We start from the raw sequence: 20767 nt of genomic DNA on the forward strand, positions 1-20767 counted from the left end.
TGCTCAATTGAAAACCATTCATATCTTTGAAAAATAAAATTTACTCCTTTTATACAATTTATAATAGTTCCCCCTTTTTTGGGTACTTAATATGTGTCAAGCCCTGACATGGTGTTTTTTTCATACATTATTGTTAACCACAACAATAATACAGAGAGGTTAGTATTAACATACCTATTTCATAGATGAAGAAACTGGGGCTGAGAAATATTATGTGACTTGCTCAGACTTGTATAGACACCCAGTGGCAGCATTAGGGTAAAAACCCATTTCTTATCACGTCTTGGAATCTGTTCTCTTTCCATTGAACCAAACTTCTTTCCTGTTCAAACCATCAATGTGGTCAGTCTGGACCTGGTTAGATCCCTGCAGCTGCTGAATCCACTTGCTTCGTTTGGAGCAACCAGAACAGAAATGTGTTTCATCGGCTTGAGCGAGAAAAATTCATTACAATAGATGTGCTTTATGTAAAGTGGCCGTCCTTTAAAAGGGATTTGCCTTTTCTATACAGTGTAGGACATTAGAAGGGTTTTGCCAAAATAATATACTTTCCAGTATGAATCCTTTTCAGGGAACTTTTGGTTGTTTCTCTTATCATTACATGGGGTATCAAGCTGAAAGCTTTGCCATCCTGGCTACTGAATCCTCAGTCACAGTAAAGTTTTAATTTTAATTTTTACTAGCATTGAAAATGTAGCAATAAGACACATAAACAGGACATCTAATCCATGAAGTCCTTTGGTACAAGGGAGATTTTCTATCTGCCACTTGGAAAACTTGTATGAAATAAACCCCAATTTGGGGTGTTTTTGGAGGGCAAAGGGTGATGTACCCTATCTGATTGGACTTAGTGATACATTTTAACCTGTGATTTATGCAACCTGACATTGACATTCATTTAGCTCAGATTACAAGTAAAGTAATTCACTCCCTAATGAAGTGTACCCTGCATGACATATTGACCATGGGAGCTGACAATCATTGCTTTAAAACAGGCATAGGTTACACTTTCTTTTGTCATTGAAAGTAGGTTATCAGTTAATAAACTTAAAACAGGGCCTGCTGACCTGCCATTCTTTCAGAAGTATTTTATTAGAGCATCAGAAAAGCACATACCAAAATTTACATTGTAATGGAAAAAAGAGTGAAAAACTTCGTGAACTCACTGTTGTTCAGAGGAATAGCTTTTCCATGCATTTATACAAGTTCCTTCCAACTTTTTATTTTGGAAATCTTCAAACCTATAGAAAAGCAGAAAACATAGTACCGTGAACACCTGTGTACTCTTCACTTGGATTAATCAGTTAATATTTTATCACATGTGTATACTCTCTTTTTCACGTGTACACACACACACACAATTTTAAAGTAAATTACAGACATTATGACACTTCACTCCTAAATACTTTAGCATGAATCATCTAAGAATCAGGACATTCTTCTCTATTACCAAAATATCATTATCATACACCTAAGAAAATTAACAATTCAATAACATAATCTAATATAAAGTCTGTATTCCAGTGTCCTCAATAGTCTCCAGAATTTATTTTAAACTTATCTTTTAAAAATCAGAATGCAGTAAAAAATTTCACCTTGCATTTGGTTGTTACGCATTTATACATAATTTTGTGGGGAATAAAAATGGAAGCACAGGAGCTTTGAGCCACAGTGACTGAAAGCACAGTGATAAAGTGTTGGTTATGTCTTATGCCAAAGTATTTTTCAAGGATCTCTCTTACAATGTATGTATCCCATGATAGTGGTCATTTTTTCCCCAAAATAGTTCAGTCAGTTTCCCATTTGACTATATTTAAGTGGTGGGCACATGGAATATGCTATTACATAGTCGTATTTTGAGAAACCTAAGTCTCATTGAATAGTTGAGTGTTTTATTCTGTTTCCATATAAATTGCAGGATTAGAATTCCAAATCTAGAGGATTTGTTCCAACCCCACTCAAAAAGAGGAAAAAAAAAAAAAAAAAAACAAGAACTTTCCTGGGTAAAATGTTTTTCAGCATTATGTTGAGAATGAATTATAAGTTTCAAATAATTGAATTTTCTTCTAATTTAGACTTTTCCTTATACTCCTGAAAGCAAAATGTGTTGTAATTAAAAATGGAAAGAAAAATGAACATTCACTAGGGAAAATACAATGGTTTTATTACTGCCATGGACATTTAGAGATCAAGTTTAAGAAAATGGTTGAATTCAATGTTGCAAGTGCACTTCTCATCTATAATTACACATGTCTAAGGTCTTGTAAAGTGACTGTATAATTGCTTTAGAGTTGCATTTAAAGGAAATATTGAGAAACTGCATTTCATGAATTACAGTTTGCATGGATCTTATGTACTTTATTTTATGTCCTTGTACTTTCATTAGCAGTGCAAAAGCTATTGCAGAAAATAGAAGAGGGGAACTATGACCTTTTATGTTCACTTTGCAGAAGATAGTAACTTTGTTTTTAAAGAAGCGAAACAATATTATCCTCTTCCATAATAAATCATAAAAAGGCTTATAAACAATGCTATATATTTTGAAACAAAAACAAAAATATCTTGTCCATTGGTGATTGCTATTGAATTTTAAAATTAGACAGAATTTTTTTCTCCGTCTTTATATGTGTATATATACACACACATATATACATATATACATATACATACACACACACACACACATATATATATATATATTTTTTTGAGACAGAGTCTCGCTCTGTCGCCCAGGCTGGAGTGCAGTGGCACAATCTCGGCTCACTGCAAGCTCCGCCTCCCAGATTCATGCCATTCTCCTGCCGCAGCCTCCCGAGTAGCTGGGAATACAGGCACCCACCACCATGTCCAGCTAATTTCTTTTTGTAGTTTTAGTAGAGACGGGGTTTCACCGTGTTAGCCAGATGGTCTCGATCTCATGACTTTGTCATCTGCCTGTCTTGGCCTCCCTATATTTATATTTTTTTAGAGACTGCCTCACTCTGTCAACCAGTCTGGAGTGACATGATAATAGTTCACTGCAGTCTTGATCTCCTGGGCTTAAGTAATCCTCCTACCTCAGCTTCCATAGTAGCTGGGACTACAGGTGTACCACACTACACTGGCCAGGATCACTTAATATTATAATAGAAAGTAGATAGGTGTTGTTGTAAGAACTGCCTATCTGTTCTGGTCCACAGAGCCTTCCACATACACACATGCGTCCTGGTAGCTACACATACTTTCTATAAAGTTTAGGGTTATTCTGGCCTCTCATAAGAAAATTCTGGGCTTAAAATATAGCTTCAAAGTGCTGCACTGCTCCCCTCACTAACAGATGGTCAAACTAAACACATGTCCATGTCAGCCTGGCTAAACTGGGTTGCAACTCTACAGTATCAGTTTAGTACGTGTAGAGATCCTTAATTGTTTCACACACACACACATGTGCGCACACACACACACACACACACACACAACCCTAGACTTGTCTACACAATTGTCTATAATAAATCCGAGGTCTTCTTGCAGAAACATTTGGACTCATACTCCCAGATGGTGCTTCACTTGGTGAGGGAATTAGGACCTTTCTTTATTATTTTTGGTTTTGAGTACCTTCTTGGAGACAAGGTATAGAAAGAAAAGTGCACAAATGATAAGTTTAGTGAGTTTTCACCAATTGAATGTCCTTGCATAACCAGTTGTCATGCTAAATCATAGAGGCAGGATACAGTTCTCAGAATGGTGGATATGCACCAACGGCAAATTTCAGTGATATGCTAAACCTCACCCACTTCCATTTCATGCACAATCAGATTAAAAAAAAAAAAAAATCGGAACATTTCCAGCACCTTAGTGACCTCCCTCATGTCCCTTCAATTCAGGAACCCAATAGGAACTTTAGTACCTTACTGATTTTAATCTCAGCAAATGCGCTTGCTCTACTTTTTGTCCAGTCCCATTAATGAACCCTTCTTCATTTTTAGTAACAACAGAAATGCAGAAGGCACGACTTCTTCATTTCTCAAAGCTGTCTTCAAGGGGTTGGTAAACATGATGGGAAAACTCTTGAGTGATGCAAATGTGGCTTTTCACCTTCATGCTTGCAGAGTGACTGCTACTTCATACTCTGGAGGCATGTACCAAAAGGGTTGTAATAGGGGCAGAAGGGATTGTCCTGGGGCACGTACACAGTTGTATTGACATAGGTACCTTAGTTACAGCAGATAAAAAGCTAAAATTTTCTTAGTCAAATAAGTAGAGTATTTAAATGCATTAAATGCTGGGGAAATCTATAGCTAGCAGGAAATCCTGGATAATTAACTCTTCAAATGTCAAAAGGTAATGAGGACTTCTTTCTGTATCTACGAATCTTACTCTCCACATCGAGTGTTACTTCTCCAACCAGAAGAATCGCCTTGTGAAATAATTTGGGTTCTCTTTCTTGCTATTAACGGCACAACAAGGAATGGGATGGGGGAGGCAGAGAGGAAGGGGTGGTCAGTTAGACCTGGCCCTTCATGCTGATGGGTGGGCATAAAAGGAAATGGACTGGAACCATTCATATCTTTTCAAGGAGTTGTCAACTCAAACTTAAGAAAATAATTCTAGAGATGTTAATATTTTACCCTAAGCCTTTTGATTGTGCATGAAATGGAAGTGGGTGAGGTTTAGCATATCACTGAAATTTGCCGTTGGTGCATATCCACCATTCTGAGAACTGTATCCTGCCTCTGTGATTTAGCATGACAACTGGATTATATTTATACAATTAATTAATGTTTGCTTGACCACTTTTATCCAATTTCTTTCCATAGCACATAAAAGAGAACCTGACATAAATTTCTCTTTCAAAACAATTGACTTAGCAACTGCTGACCTTCTGTTCTGTCATTCTAAGGATTGATTGGATATTGTTGAATTGTTTCATTCTACAGTAATTAAACATAAAATTAATTATGCTAGTAACCCATTATTTTTCTGAACCAAGGACTAAGTCATTTGTTTTTGCTTGGTTACTCAGAGAATATGCCATTAGGTGAACAGGGAAAAGGAAATTGTACTGTTGCAAACAGACACTAAATATTTTAAGGCACATTTTAATGGCTAAAATATCTGAAAGCTTCTCATTTCTATATGCACAGCATATTGAATTTGTTTAATGTAATTTAGGCCATAAATCTTTTACCTTATGATATGGTCATTTAAATATTTTCTCAGGTGGCTAATCATTTAGAAAACATGTCAAAGAAGAATATATGTTAAGAAAGAGAGACGGGTGAATAAAACTGGAAGTATCCGTAAAACCATCATGAATCTCTAATTCCTGATTTGGTTTGCTGCTCACCCGAAATGAAATTTACTTCACAAGTCATTTTCTTTGTTAGTTTTGTATAGAAAATGCTTAAAATTACGCTGATATTATGAGCATTAAATCTGGTATTGAGAGGCATACAAATATGGCGGGACTAAATTATCAAAATGTATGTGCTGATAGAGACCAAAATAGGTTTTTGCAGTTTTCATTAGTGCAGGTCATACTAATTTAATTAACATGATTGAAGACAGTATCACTAGATGAGGCAGCATATACCTAGCCCTGGCCTATTACTCACCCATAGGCTATAAAATGATGCACCTGACACATGGGTATGCAATCTCACATATTTCACATTTGGACCCTGCCTTTTACTGCAAGGTTCCTATGGCTTTGGAATATGTGATGAACTTCATCAGATGAAATTCCTGATGCTTTTCACAATTCACGATCCTGATCAGTATTTTAAATATTGAGCAAATCCTTGGCTTTTACTTTATGCAATTTGGACTGTCATATTTATTATCTAGCCTGCTGAGCACCCTGCTTCTTTATGTGACAATTGTGCTTCCTCCTAAGTTTAGACTCCTCTCCTCCTAACCCACCCGTGGTTCTGTGAATCATCATAGCCCACTTTCCTGGCCACAAGAGTGAGTGCGGTGACTAAGGGAGCCAATTAATGGCTCTTTTCAGGATTTGTCTAGTTGGAAATAATAGAGAAGACACCTTACCCACCCAACATCCATTCTTTCCTTTTCTCCTCTGAAGAAAATCCCATTTAAAAAAATAGTGGTAGTGTTTCCAGTTGAAAATATCCATCTCCTCACATTCTCCTGGAGTCAAATATGATCATGTTCCCATTTCTGGCCAATGTGATTGAAATGGAAGTCTGCAGTGTAGGACTTCTGGCACGATATTGGTGTCCTGATAAAAGATTCAGCTGACAAGTAACTTTTGCCCTTACTCCTCTTCCATTTTCTGCCTGAAACTTATGTACCATGGACTAATCTTAAGCCTGCTAAGAACAATGGAGTAGGAATCAACAGGACCCTGGATCATTGATGACTGGCTCAAGTAGCTGTACCAGCCTTCATCTACTCCATTTCAGAATTCTTGTTATGAGAAAAATAAAACTTCTGTTTAGTTACGCTCATGTGAGTAGGTTGCTGTCATATTCAGCATGACATTGCCCTAATTGTTATAATTCTTTTCCTATATTAAGGTGGATTTGTAGAGAAGGCCAGCGTGAGAAAATGAGTCAACTTACAAAGAAAGAGTCAAGAGACCAATAGCAAGACCCGGTCTTGTGCCCTGAATTTTTACGCAGCCTGGGGTTATGTTATGTGAGCCCATGCAACCCTGCTCTGATGAACTTTCCTAAAGTTGGTTTCTATCACAAATACAAGAATTCTTGGAAATATGAGAATAAAAACACACTCTCCATGCAACAGATATTTAAAACCTTGAATTAGTTTTTCTTAGCACTAATTCCCTATTTTCTGGGATGGGAAGGAGGAGCCCTGAGTTCTTAAGTTGACAGTACAGATTTAGGGGCTTTGGAACATCATTCAGCATTTTTGAACCTCAGTCTTCTCATCTGCAAAACAATGTGAACAGATTAGAAGTTCTCTAGGGTAGCTTCAGTTCTAAATGACCATGACTCCATGCACATTTTCCAAAAATGTGGGCTGGAAGGGAGGATGTAAAATACAGAATTCAATTATGAAAGAAATATACTCAGAGATTTACCATAAACACCTGCTCCTACAGAGTAATAAAAAGAATAAAGTTACAGCCCAAGTAGAGATTTTCTGTGGATAAGGTTGCACATGCTCTGGTTATCAGTCTATAAAGGTGGTGTGTACAGAGTTAGGGAAAGAAACAGACTTTTCCTCAGGATTAAATTACTTCTAAGCATTGATGTTTAGATTTGAAGAAGACTTTCATCCTCAAATATGAAAACTATCATACTAATAACAACAATTACAGATAACTACATACTATGAACTATGCTATTTTGCATGCATTATCACATTTCATCCTCAGTGATGCTTTGAGACAGAGAATCATATTATTTCCATTTTATAACTATTTGCTATTTTTTTAGTTACAATCAGAATAATTCCAAATTTGTAAATAGTTAAGGCTTATTTTTTGCTGTTTACAACAAAGCAGAGAAATCTGAATATCAGTGTTGATTCCAAAGATATTTCTCCATTTTCTCACTACATATTAAAGGAAATAGTGGGCTCCAAAGGAAATGTTGATTGGGAATTAATTGTGTAACTGCCTGCAAAACAATTTTGCCTATTAATATACCAGTGCAAGAGAAGAATTTTCTATTGTATAGATCAGTGAAAATCCAGAGGCCCTCAGTGAAGTAAAGTTGCATTGACTTTGGAGAAGATCTGAGATAGACAATATCTACATATTTAAATACAAAATTGTCTTTGTAACAAATGTTGATTAGACTTCAGAGACTGGGTTTTAAAAAGAGAAAAAATCCTAACATTTGTTGAGCTCCTTCTGTGGAGCAGGCACTGGGCTACATCCTCTTCACACTGCATCTCATTTAGTCACCAAGGAAGCCCAGGGTAGTAGATATAATTGATTCCATTTTACAGAGGAAGAACAGAGGGACTGAGTACCTTGCTAAAAGTCACACAGGTGGGAACGAGTGAAAGGGGCTGTGAGCCCAGCTCTTTCAGCTGCCAGAGTCTGAGCTCTTGCAGCGGATGGGAGTGTGAGTGTCAGTTTTTCAAATTCCATGATGGGAACCCTGGAAAAAGTCAGATGTCTAGTGAATGAAGAGGAAGAATGAGCTGTAGATTGTGACTGGTCTTGTATTCTGAGCAGGCAAAGAGCTGAGATTAAAGAGTTTAACCTGAAGAAAATTTGTTGTGTTGGCTACTAACCAAATCTGTTTTCATTCTCCTGGAAGCTCTGGACCCATGTTGAAAGCAGACTTCTGGTGAGTTTTCCTGAGTTGATGTCTGGGCTTTTTCCTCAAAGGAGATAGATGTGAAGCTCTTAATCTGGTGCCTTCTAGCATGGGGAGCAGAAAGTCAGAAGCCAAGATGCCCTGGCTGATCTGTTCTTCTGTCTTGAGGAAAGAGTATACGTTAAACTATTTCCATCTGATGTAAATCTGAAACACTCTCTGCGGTGCGGGAAAACAGAGGAAAAATTTCTTATCACTCTGATGGAGGAACAAAGGAAGGTAAAATAGTTATCTCAGTCCACCAAAAGGTAGAGAAATGGGTCTGGGCCCACCTGAATATATAGTGTGCTTTGTGCTCTCTCTCTTCTTCCCCTCTATTCAAGTAAGACCTGGAAACTCTTAAAAACCTCCAGGGAGGTAGGTAACAAACACTTTCTCTTACTAACCCTCTAAGCCCATCGTAGTGCTTAATAACCCTTATGTAAAGACTTTTCCCCTCTAGGGCAAACTTAAATCATTTGGCTTGCAGGTTAATTCTATTTTCTGTCTTCTCGCTAGTGAGGAGAAAGAACAGCTGTTTACCATCTTCCCAGAGTTGAATTGAACACACCGGAACAGAGAGGTATCAAATCACCCTCAGACTTTCATCATTCAGGCAAAATGGCATTGACATGTCAGTAGTTCTCAAAGTGGTTCTCTGAACAGCAGGATCAGTTTCCCCTGGGAACTTGTTAGATATGCAAATTCTCAGGCCCCACACCAGGACTCCTGAATCAGAAATTCAGTAGGTGGCCCCAGAAGTTGGTGTTTTAACAAGGCTTCCAGGTAATTTTCGTGCTATCTGAAGTCTGGGAACTCAATAGTTATAAATGATATCATATGTAGATATTTTGATCAGATATGGGTGACTATTACTAATAATTATTTGAATAATTCATAATGTTTTTCTACATTTGTGTGTATGTCTGTATATAAGAATGTATATTATTATGTATTGATTTAAGTGAGATTTCTAGTTTGGAATCAGTGATTCTTGTAAGATATGGTGAAACTAGTGAGCATGAGAATTGAACCTTTGGCTCTGGCCTCATGATTATACAACTAGCGAAAGTCTAAGAATTTCAGTTGTGTTATGACTTGTGTTAAAGAGTTATGGCCTGCAGAAAGTTTTGAGTTTCTTCCAAACATTTTAAATACTGTTGCTGTGCAATGGTAGTCCGTGCACAGTTTGTAATATCCCCATTTCAAATCTTCCTCTTTACAGTAACTCTCATGATACCATGATCAACAAGATGCTAAGCTGCCATGACCCAGGGGCCCTCTATATCTTTTCTACTAACTCTTGATAAAGTTGACCTATATTGAAGGACCTTCTCCTTGTTTTTCACTCAAGCTTAGCTTTGGGAATCTTGCCTATACTAAAGTGAGATTAATGTTTTGAAACATTACTCAGACCCCTTAATTTGTCTTGATTATTCTCAGATTGTGTTGCATAGTCAACATAATAACTCCTGTTCTTCCCCCACAAGCTTTAATGAGGTATAATTGACCAATAAAATTGTATGAATTTAAGATGTTCAATGTGACGATTTGATATACTTATATATCTCTATTTTTTTGAAGAAGCTGAGAAAACACATCCAGGCTGCAAGACTAGGACAAAAGATTTTCCATCATTTTTATATGGGTGTACATAAGCCAGCAGGAAATCTTTGTCAACCATACGCTTTTAGTCATAGATCATATCTGTTTTGTTCATTGCTGCATAACTGTAACTAACCTTGGGCTTAGCACAGGTATGTAGTCAATGAAAACTCGCTGAAAGAATGTATGAAGGAAAACATTTTTATGACTATTTCAATGGGGCAACTAGAAATTCTACTTTAAATGACACCTGGAAGGATATATCAGAAATCTTGTAAAAAACTTTATAGAGCCTTTTAGAACACACTTACCGAGGAGCTGATTTTTTTTTTTTAATGTTTAAAATGAGCATGTTCATTAGTTAAAAAAATATATATATATATAAAACTTAAAATATTTGTTTGGGGATCTCAACTCAGGTCATTAAGATGTTCCAAAACATGGTATTTATCTGTTCAAATCCAACTTTTAGTAATAAATATTTGCCAAGGTAGATGTACCCTAAATATCCAACAGTTTATTTAGCAAAATAACTTGTCTAGAATAATCAAGAGTTCTCAAAAAACTACTGGTTATGAATAAGATTGGCTATTAAGACATGAAACACATCATATTCTTTTCCAAATGTTTTGAACCCTTAACAATATACTTTTCATGTTTTTCACTTATTTGCAATATTTTTGTCATGCATATTCTTCAAACAAAACTTTCTCTTATCATGTTATCTCTTTTCTTCCCCTGCTGTCACTTTAAGATATAAAGTGCTTTTTCTTTCAACAAAGTTGGGGGGAAAAGATCTTATTTTTAAACTAACTTGGAATGGTATAAATTTTTAAAAAATCAAACATTGATATATTAATAGCATGTACTCAATGTCAGATAGTGTTGTATTTCACAAATGTTAACTTATTTATTATTCACAGGAATTAGGTACAAACACTATCCTCATTTTGCAGGAAAATTTGGGCACAGAAAGGTTAGGTGATTTTCCCAAGGTCACACAGTCAGGAAAAAGAAGAACTGGGACTCAAACATAGATAGTTTGACTATAGTCCATGTACTTCCTATTGAACCATGAAGCCTTTCTGGGATTATGGCTCTATTTAGGTCATCCTAGGGTATTCTCTCCAATCTTGGGTTTGGGGTGGAGAGGTTCATGTTGAGGATTTATGGATTAGGAGCTGTAGCAGCTGCCCAGATTTTCCATTTTTCTGATACTAAAGTGGCGAGTTTAAAAAGCTGACATTTGTAAAAGATAATCATTTCTGAATTGGGAGAGGGGCGGTTTCCACTATTTAAATGAGACTTTCACAAGCAGAAATAAATGTGCCGAGAAAAATGTGTTGTTTTATCTGAACTCCAATTACTTTATTTTTTAAAATAGAAGTTAAAAGTCTCAGAGACTGTTGTCAATAAAGGCTTTGGCTGGAACTAGTATGTTTGCATGTACCTCCCTCTCCTTCGGCCCTTTTCCTTTACCCAACCCTGTGGAAAGTAAAAATGCCAAGAAGAAAAATGGGGAAAGTGATGCTATTAAATATAGCACAGGTACTATTTTCATGGGTGGTGGGAAGTTTTAGCTTTTCTATCTTTTACATTCTCTATGGAGCTTTATCACCATTTCTCAGATACATATACTGCAAGAGAGTCCAGGATGACTGGGGAATTGGGTTTTATTCACTTCACTTGTTTCAGGTAGGGGGGATATTGTGAAAGAGTGGGAAAACAGCAAGAGCCTGCTAGATCAGTATCTGTCTTTAAAGTGGCATTCAATTCAATAAAATTTTTAGAGTGCAGGAGTAGAGTTTTCTGATTTTACTTATTTATTATGGCAAATCTTATTCAATTTTATTATAGAAAAATCAAAAAAGGTAACTGCCATGAGTTTCAGCTTTCTTAAATCAGAACTTAATTTGGGAACTGCCCCCAAAAAATCTCCTCAAGAAAAATCTACCAATACTATTTTCAACTAAAATGGTAAGGAAAGATATTATAAAGTATTAAAATCACAAGGAATACCTTTTTATTCTGAGAGAAAGTAAGGTTTTATATAATTCAACTTGCAGAGTTCAACATTTTGCAAATTAAGGCAGCAACATGTTGGAGCCTTTCCATTCTAGTCAATGGATAAACTCTTGATCCTTAATGTGTAATGAACGTATGCAAATAATGGAAAGTATTTTCTATTATTCTGATTCTTTTGCTCATGTTACCAAAGATCGTTTCATAGTTTCAATCATTGAAGTTAGTTTTGCTTCCTTCTCTTACCTTAGTAAAAATATTCTAAATTTGTATTCAAAATCTCCATATCCTTTTGGCTTCCAACTGAGAGCTGACAAATATTACAAAGAAGCAGTTAAAACCTGTCCGTTAAAACTTGTGACACTTAGACTATTTGTATACACATGACCTTCAAGGTTATAAGAAGGTAGTCCATTAATCCCTCTGTCTGGTCTTTATGTTTTCCCTTTACTCTTAAAATGAATGAAGTTGATAAGGAATAAATATCACTAGAACCGCATGATTTTGGACCAAGTTACCTGAATTTCCTGTTTGATAATATTCTGTTGAAGAACCATTTACTGGAGGAGCCAAATGCACATGTTCATGGTGGTGGTGGTGAGGAGGAGGTGGTCAGGGATGGGGAAGGAAGGCGGGGGTGGGTGGGGTGGAGAGCATTACAAAAAGAGACCACAGTGTTCTACCCTGCGCTGCTGGTGTTTTCAGATTAAGATGGGGGATTAAGGAATTTTACTCAGCAATTTGAGATGCTTTGTTAGGGACTGAGGAGATTTGAGCTGCTTTGTTCTCAAACCACATGTTAGTGAAAAAGCAAACAAGCACTTAATCCTGACAGACAGCAGAACTTGACATCAATTTGCCCCTTGGGAGGTGACCAAGAGTTCTCTATGAAGGGCTAAAATGGCCAGCCCTTGTTTTCCTGGAGCCTAATGCCAACATTCCATCCTAACCTGTATTCCTCAGCAGTGGGGCTATAACTTATTTGGTTTGACTAACCAAGAGTTTCTAGATACTATGGACTTTCACATTATTTTAAAAAACAAAACAAAAAAACTTTTAAATGCAAATAACCTACAAGGTGGCAAATATTCAAAGAGTTTTCAAACACGGTTAATACTTTGGTCACTCAGTCTTGAAGTGAAATATAGAAAGGTTGAGATTTTTTTTTTCCTTTTGAAAATAATGGATGGTTTCCTCTAACAAAAAAATCACAGAGCAACATACCAATTTTGGAACCCATGGTTATGAAATAAACATCAATTCTTGTGTAGATGTTTGAGGGAGATTCTCCTGAATAACCAGTTATATTTTAAGGTCATGTCCTTGAAAGTCACTGAAGTAGGACAAACGCAAACAAAATGAATAGGAAAGAAATTAATGGCTTCTTAAATTGAATCGTATACATTATAAAACTTAAGTATACACAGTTATATCATCTGGCACACAACCTGCAATTGTGGGATAAAGGCTCACTTTTCCATCTTGAGTTTGTGCCACCCTAATCCATTGACCAAAAGTGCACTTTTAGTGACCTATTGATTTACTAAATGTTGGCATGCATAGGGAAGCCATTTTTAAAATCAGAATGGAAGCAGCAAATTTATAAAACACACTTTAAAGCAAATCTTTACATTATAAAGAATTTCTAGTTGAATATTCAGCTTGAATCAATAGCTACTGTACTCTGGTAGGATGTAAAAATCTGCTACATCTTAATAATTGAAAAGCACATTTTGTCACCATTGCAAAGTTGCTACATATTGCACTATTTAAACACAGAACTTTGAGTCAAGCCAAACCTCTGCTCCTGCTCAACCTTATCTCTTCCCTATAAACTCAGGAAAACTTATCTTTTCATATCGACACTATACGTGATATTCTCAATTCTGCTATAAACTCAACATCTTTTTCTTAAATAACCATAGAGTTGTTCAAATAATCTTTTCTTTCAGCATTGGTGCATCCCTCTTTATGTTCAAATAACGCTAAACTCATTTTTAAATGAGCATGAACACATGATGATAGAATATCTTTATAAGAAAGTGAATGTCAGCTGGGCCTGGCAGCTCACACCTATATAATCCCAGCAGTTTGGGAGGATGAGGCAGGAGAATCACTTGAGTCCAGGAGTTTGAGACCAGCCTGGACAACATGGTAAAACCTCCTCTGTACAAAAAATACAAAAATTAGCTGGGTGTGGTGGGATGCACCTGTAGTCCCAGCTACTCAGGAGGCTGAGGCAAGAGGATCACCTGAGCCTGGGAGGGTGAGGGTGCAGTTAGCAAAGATGACCCAACTATATCCTAGTCTGAGCAACAAAGTGAGAAATTGTCTTAAAAAAATTGATGTCACTTTATATTTCCAAAGAAAAATGGTTGTTTTCGATGTTGAAGCTTTAATTTGAGGAAAAAATGCCTGTGCACAGGGCAATGGGAATGAGCCTAAAAAAGTGTTTGTATGCTTAGTTGCCAATTTGGGAGACGAGAGACAATTTCCAATATTTTGTATATCCTTAATTATTTATTATAAAAACCAGTGGGGACAGAAATCTGAAATTTAAAATATTATAAAGAGACACTTTCATTAATTTTATTTAAAATACTATATGCTTGGCTTTAGATGACTTTCGAGTTGTATTGTTTCTCTCTCCTTTATGAAGGTTTACCAGGCATATTAAAAGGATCAAATACAAGGTGAACTAAAATCAGAAACACAATATTCATTTATTTAACTCTGGTACAGTAGAGCAAATTCAGGGTGACTCAAGGGACACAATGTCTTGTAAAACATATGTACTTAATATAAGGGTCATAAAACTTATTAAATTAAAAGCTAGGTTAAAAATAGGAAGAAAATTTATGCTGCTGTCTAAAATAGCAATAATTTCCCTTTGGCCTTTCCCTTTCCAAGTAATATGGGTTCTGGTCAGGAGGAAAAAAAAAAAAAAAAAAGGCAACTTATAAAATCTTCATTTTGGAGGACCAAATGCAAATCTCTTTTAACTACACCATGCATTTTAACAGGCAAGTGATACGGCTGAAAATAGAGTAGTAAGAAGATAAAATGCTAAGCCTTAAAAAGTGTACTTGTGATGAGGATTCAAGGATATAGGTGGCATTATTCCTGAGTGCAAGCAATAAACTCCATTCGTGTTAGCTGGTATCCAGGAAGAATAGTTTTAGGCGTATGGGAACAGTAGAAAAAATATTAAAAAATAGTTAATTTGGCTTTGTGGCAGCAGGACAGTGAGTAGGGAGCACAAAGCATGCATTGCTGTTCAGTCAGGGCACAGCAGTGCTTCCCTGGACAAAACTTTCTACCCTTGTCCAAGCAAAATTTGGGCTGTAACAAAATCTATGTAAACCAGAAAATTTGAAGTGAAGATTGACCTCCAATTTGTGTCTCACTCTGCTGCCTGTGGTCCACACCAGTGTAGTAAAGGATGCATTACCCTTACAAACAACTTCAGGATTTGAGAGTGAGGGTGGCCTCAACTTTGTAAGCACTTGCATTATTTTTTAATCCATGCAGCTAAAATATATTGAGTTTGCTTGAATGTTTATTCTGAACATGATAGCCATTTTCCTTGCTGGGGTTCCTAGGTATAACACCTTAGTAATTCGAAACCAAAATAAATATCAATTTCCTTCTACTGTAGTCACATGGGGGCTTGTTTGGAATTTTATCTTCACAGGAAAGTCTTATGGCTGTTGAGAAAGGGCTGTGCTGGTCATTTATCTGTTTGCTCTCAGACTCACTCCCATCCTTTCCTTGCTCTTTTGTCTTCCAAGGGGCTTAACCCTGCAAAGTACATTGCCATCTGGCTTCCACAAAGGTTCTGCAAAGGGAGACGCTGGTTAGGGAGGAGGAGAGAAGCTGGGATAGGCATTCTCCCACTCTCCCACCTGCATTGAAAGTGCTTCTGCAATGGCTACCTCTCCCCTGAGGTCTCAGACCTGCCTTCTTCTCTTTGTCCTTCCAGTCAAGGGGTGGCAGTGGCTTTCTGTCTTGGTCAAATTCTTGGTGATCTCATCATCCCCATTTGGACTTTCAGTTCTTCCAACACTTTTGTAACTAGCTCCCTAGATTAAATCTCTAGGTTGAACTACTTGGTAGTGATTCTGTTTTTCCTGACTAATGCCAGGACCAACTCCTTTACAAAAATTATTTTCAGGTTATTAGTTTGAAAGATAAGAGATTCTGTTTGATGTCTTTGGGGGTCTTTGTCTGTTGGCCAGTGGGTGGGCTGTTAAGTCATAGAAGTCACTTTGGCAAGGTTCTCTTTTTGGTTGAAGTGAAGCAAACATGTCTGAAGGTGAAATGAGAAAGTAAGAACTATTCCAGGTCTTTACAGGGTGAACATTTTAGGAATACAAGAGAAGGTGAACTGAAAGGGCCGTGTGGATATGTTGTTGATCTTGGCGAACTCCCCTGAGCTGTATAGCATTAGATGCATTATTAGCATAGGGGTGCTATTATAGCCTTTGGAGAAACTCAGCTAAAACCCCATAATCCATTTTTCTTTCATCCTTGCAATCTTTTTTTTTTTTTAAATTCTGTAATGAACTAGCCTGATAGTGTAAATAGCCTCATTTGAGCTAAGATGGGCAATATAAACACACACACTCAGCGATCAGTAGAGGAATTCTGAAAATCATACACCAGTTTCTCTTTCTTTCTCTTTTTCCTCTTTCTCTTCTTGCTCACATTTTCTAACGAAGTTAAAAGTTGGTTCTCATGATAAAACTTCATAGGCTGCTCTCTGGAATGAGTTTTCCTGAAAGAGCTCTAAATGCTGGGGGAAGGAGGGAATGTGGGGTGGGGTGGGGGAGAATCCAGACCTCAAACCCAATAGCTTTGCCATTCAAAATACCAGCTTGAAGGTTGACATTTGCAGGGACCTTGGGAGTATAGCATGTGGCGACTTTTATCCTGCTACTTCAGTGACAGCTGGGCCTGGTCCAAACAACACTGCCAGTAACATTGTCATCGAGTGGGATAAGTGGAGCTGGAGGGGAACTTCCTTTTAGCTTTAGACTTTAGACTACAAAGTCTCAGAGCCTTTGGGCATTCATTCACCATTCAGTGCACTTACACTGTCCTGAAGTTTATTTTCATCAGGCTGCTAGTAGGGCTTGGGAAACCCTGAAAATGGAATGCTCAGTTTTTGTGAAGATTTTCTTTTGAACCCACAGATTTTATGAAGTTTAAGCACATTGTTCATTGTGTAATTATAGATGAAATATTAGAGAAGTGGACTAATTATACACAATGCACTCAAACCCAATTAAATTAGCATCTGTGGTGAACGTAAGGATATTCTCTTTCACTAACAAGAAATACTTTCTGAACAACAGAGAATAAAATCATTAAATTGGATATGCTGTAGAGATTATAAATATCCTATTAGCATATAAAATGAGGATTAACCTTATTTAATCACTGCATGCCAGATCATCAAAAGTCATGTTGCACCCCCATAATGTTGCTGTATTATTTCTACAAAAATAACAATAAAAAACCCTACTATTAATAAACATAGCTCTCAATAAATGCTGTTCTTGTCTACTAAATTAAACTGTTAGAGAAATTCAAGTATTACCATAATTGCTTAACAAAATAGCAAAAATACTTTTACCTATTCACTGTAATGTTATGGCTGATTCAGATTTACGTCATCTAGTGACTGAAGAGGTGTGTCTTCCCGGCTGGGCAAATTAGCCTACTTCAAAATAAATAAAATATACTATCCATCCCAGCTAGCACCACAAGTGACCTTTTGAAAATGTAAATTAAGTGATTGCAAATACCAAGAGTGTATTCAAAATGAAAACATATGGGCTTGAGACATAGTGCCACCATTGCTCTGGGGATTAATTGGCAGACTATGAATCCAGGGATATCTACCTTTCAATCTGGGTTATTGGATATTCCGTTGGAAGATACTCATGACCATTGTTTCTGTGATGAAATCATCAAATCTGGATGGAGCAACAACAAAGGGGATTTGGGATTATTCAGATTCATGTTATAGCTTATTATGAATATCGATTGGATGCAGTAACAAAAGGCAAATGACAGCAGAGTTGAAGGCAGCCATTTCGTATATCATGTTCATAGATTGCCATCTTTCACAGCTGAGGGACAGAAACCAGTCAACAGGGATGGCTGATTCAAGAGGAAGTCTTTGTCAGAAGAGAGTGAAAGAGCTAAAATCAATCTTCCTTGCTTTTTCTTTCTTCCCTATTTCTCTTTCTTCTCTTCTTCCCTCCCTCCCTTACTTTGTTTTTTCCTTCCTTCCAAAGAGTTCTTTATATTTCTTCCAAAATTTGAAGGGCGTTTTTTCTTTCATTCTTGTGAAAACCATAATTACAGGGCCTGGAATATAAATATATTTATAAATATTGAGAATAATTATGGCTATTACAACTTTGTATTTCTAATTTGGTGAATTAAAAAAGATCAACTCATACAATTCTTTGTTAGTGGAACCCTTCTACTTAGTTTGGCTACTCATTCTTATTTGAGGAAGTAAGTTCAGTTTAAACTGTAAAAAATCAGATGTAATTGGAAAGAAATTTAGAATAAACTGGAGGTAATCGGTCTGTGGGTGCATGGTAGGGCACACTGTGATGGGCCCATGGGCAGGGACTGAATCCAGGAATAAATGTGGAGAGCAGAAAAGTCTACCTGGGAAACTGAAATTTAATAAACACATCAAACACATGAAAGAAAACGTGATTTTATCACACTAGAAGTATATCTCTCAGTAAGCCAATTCAAAGAAAGCAAGCAGAATGCACGTGCAAGTCAAAGTCCTTTTTCATCCTCAGGACCAAAGCTGCTTAGCCGAGGAGTTTTTCTTTCTGTCCAGGTGCCACACACCATTTAAGTTTTTTTCCAGGTTCCTTGGATTTTAAAGCCACTTGCACTACATAAGTGTAGTGCAAAAAGAATATATATTCTTTTTTTTTTTTTGAGACGGAGTCTTGCTCTGCCCTGGCTGGAATGCAGTGGCACTATCTCAGCTCACTGCAACCTCTGCCTCCCGGGTTCAAGTGATTCTCCTTCCTCAGCCTCCTGAGTAGCTGGGATTACAGGCATGTGCCACCACACCAGCTAATTTTTGTATTTTTAGTAGAGACGGGGCTTCACCATGTTGGCCAGCCTGGTCTTGAACACCTAACCTCAAGTGATCCACCCTTCTCGGCCTCCCAAAGTGCTGGGATTACAGGCCTGAGCCCAATGCACCCGGCCAATATATGTATATTTAGAAAATCTTCTGTGGCTCCTTTATTCTATAGAGAGGGCAATATGTTGTGAATACAGTGTTAATAATAACTACTATTTTTGCCCTTTTCGACCAAACCAACGATTGTGAGTTTTAGCTTTTATTTTTGTTCCCTTTAAGCTCAATTAAAAAGTACTTTTGCCTTCCAGGAGCCATTTTTACAATTTATTTGAAGTGCTGGATGAATTAAAGAAAATCCTATGCCTTAAAATTTTAGATGAACTGATAGATTTTCCATAACAGTATTACTTTAAAAGACTCTTTTTCTTCCCCCTTCTTCCAGGTCTCACTGGCACAGCAGTTTAGCCTTGACTCAGAATTGTTACATTATGGGCAAATGGTTTGGTTGTGACACAGGATCGTTTTCAGAAAAGCAGCAGACAGTGTCTAGAGGCGGGAAAAAAGGTCTTTATTGAGAAGGTCAAAAGGGACATAAAGGCAAAAACTGACTTTCACCGAAACAGAACTGGAGACCAGGCCTCCAGTGTCCTTTTTGTAATGCATTGCTTGTTTTCAGGCCCCATGATAGAATTCTTCCATAATAGACAGAGGACTTTGTTAAATTGTAAATGAGTATTACTTCAAGCACTCTGTGGAAATATATTCTCCCCCTATAGCCCATACATTATTTCTGCTTAGTTATAGTGGCTTACATTTCCCGTAACTATCAGAGAGAACTTAATTCAACTCACACCACATCACTTTACAATTGTGCAGGTCTCTTAATCAACCTTTGTATCAGCCACGAATGTGCAGTATGACCTAATTTGAAAATGTCTCAAAGTGCTGACTCAAACTGTTAGTGAATAAAGGCTAGTCATTACCATTATGACACTAATGTGATGCAAAATAAAATTGAGTTGCATCAGCTGGACATTAGTTTGCAAAAATATTAGTGATTGAATCCATTTTCTGTTCATATTTTATTTATACTTATATATGTATATATATACATATGCATATATTTATTTTTTGTTCGTTTGAAACAGGCTTGCGGCAAAATTATTGAGGGCAGAGGAAGGAAGCCACATTTTAACACTAGAAAAAGACACTGGGTTAAAGGCTGATCATATGTATATCATGATCTCCTTTCTATAAGATGAAGACATGTTGCTGTTGAAATCTTATTAGGATATTCATATGCACATAAGCAATAACATATGAAAGTTATCATCTTGTTCTGTACTCTGGTGCTAGATTCCAAGGTTTCTAACAGCCCTGGTACTTCTTACTACTTCATATTACTCAAAAATTCTGACTTTGTATTCACAAATAACAAAAATTTGAGATTTATTTCTTTCATGGGCCTTCTTTCCTTCTTCTTTACTTGACAAAAAAATTACTTTGAGATAGAAATACCTTTAATAAACACTGTCATTAATTACTTGTGAGCAAAAGAAAGTGAGATATAAAACTAGACATTATTTAGCCTCATCCCTACTGATAATACTTTGTGGAAAGCAACATCAATGATCTTTTTCTTACACAATTCAGACGGTTTTGAGGAAAAACTCATGGGTTTATTTAATACCTATGCATCCCAAAGCTACCACTGGTTTCAAATTCTAAGCTG

General features: G+C 36.8%; 1 long non-coding RNA gene across 1 annotated transcript in view; it reads left to right on the forward strand.

The window, feature by feature from the left end:
• Positions 1-20767, forward strand: part of LOC111550612 — a 107770-nt gene that overhangs the window by 79128 nt on the left and 7875 nt on the right. The window contains exons 3-4 of the long non-coding RNA XR_002734117.1: positions 8238-8267; positions 8796-8859. This is a non-coding gene — a long non-coding RNA (uncharacterized LOC111550612). The remainder of the gene's footprint in view (positions 1-8237; positions 8268-8795; positions 8860-20767) is intronic.

The sequence above is a fragment of the Piliocolobus tephrosceles genome, chromosome 15 (genome assembly GCF_002776525.5).
Source record: "Piliocolobus tephrosceles isolate RC106 chromosome 15, ASM277652v3, whole genome shotgun sequence".
NCBI classification, from domain to species: Eukaryota; Metazoa; Chordata; class Mammalia; order Primates; family Cercopithecidae; genus Piliocolobus; species Piliocolobus tephrosceles.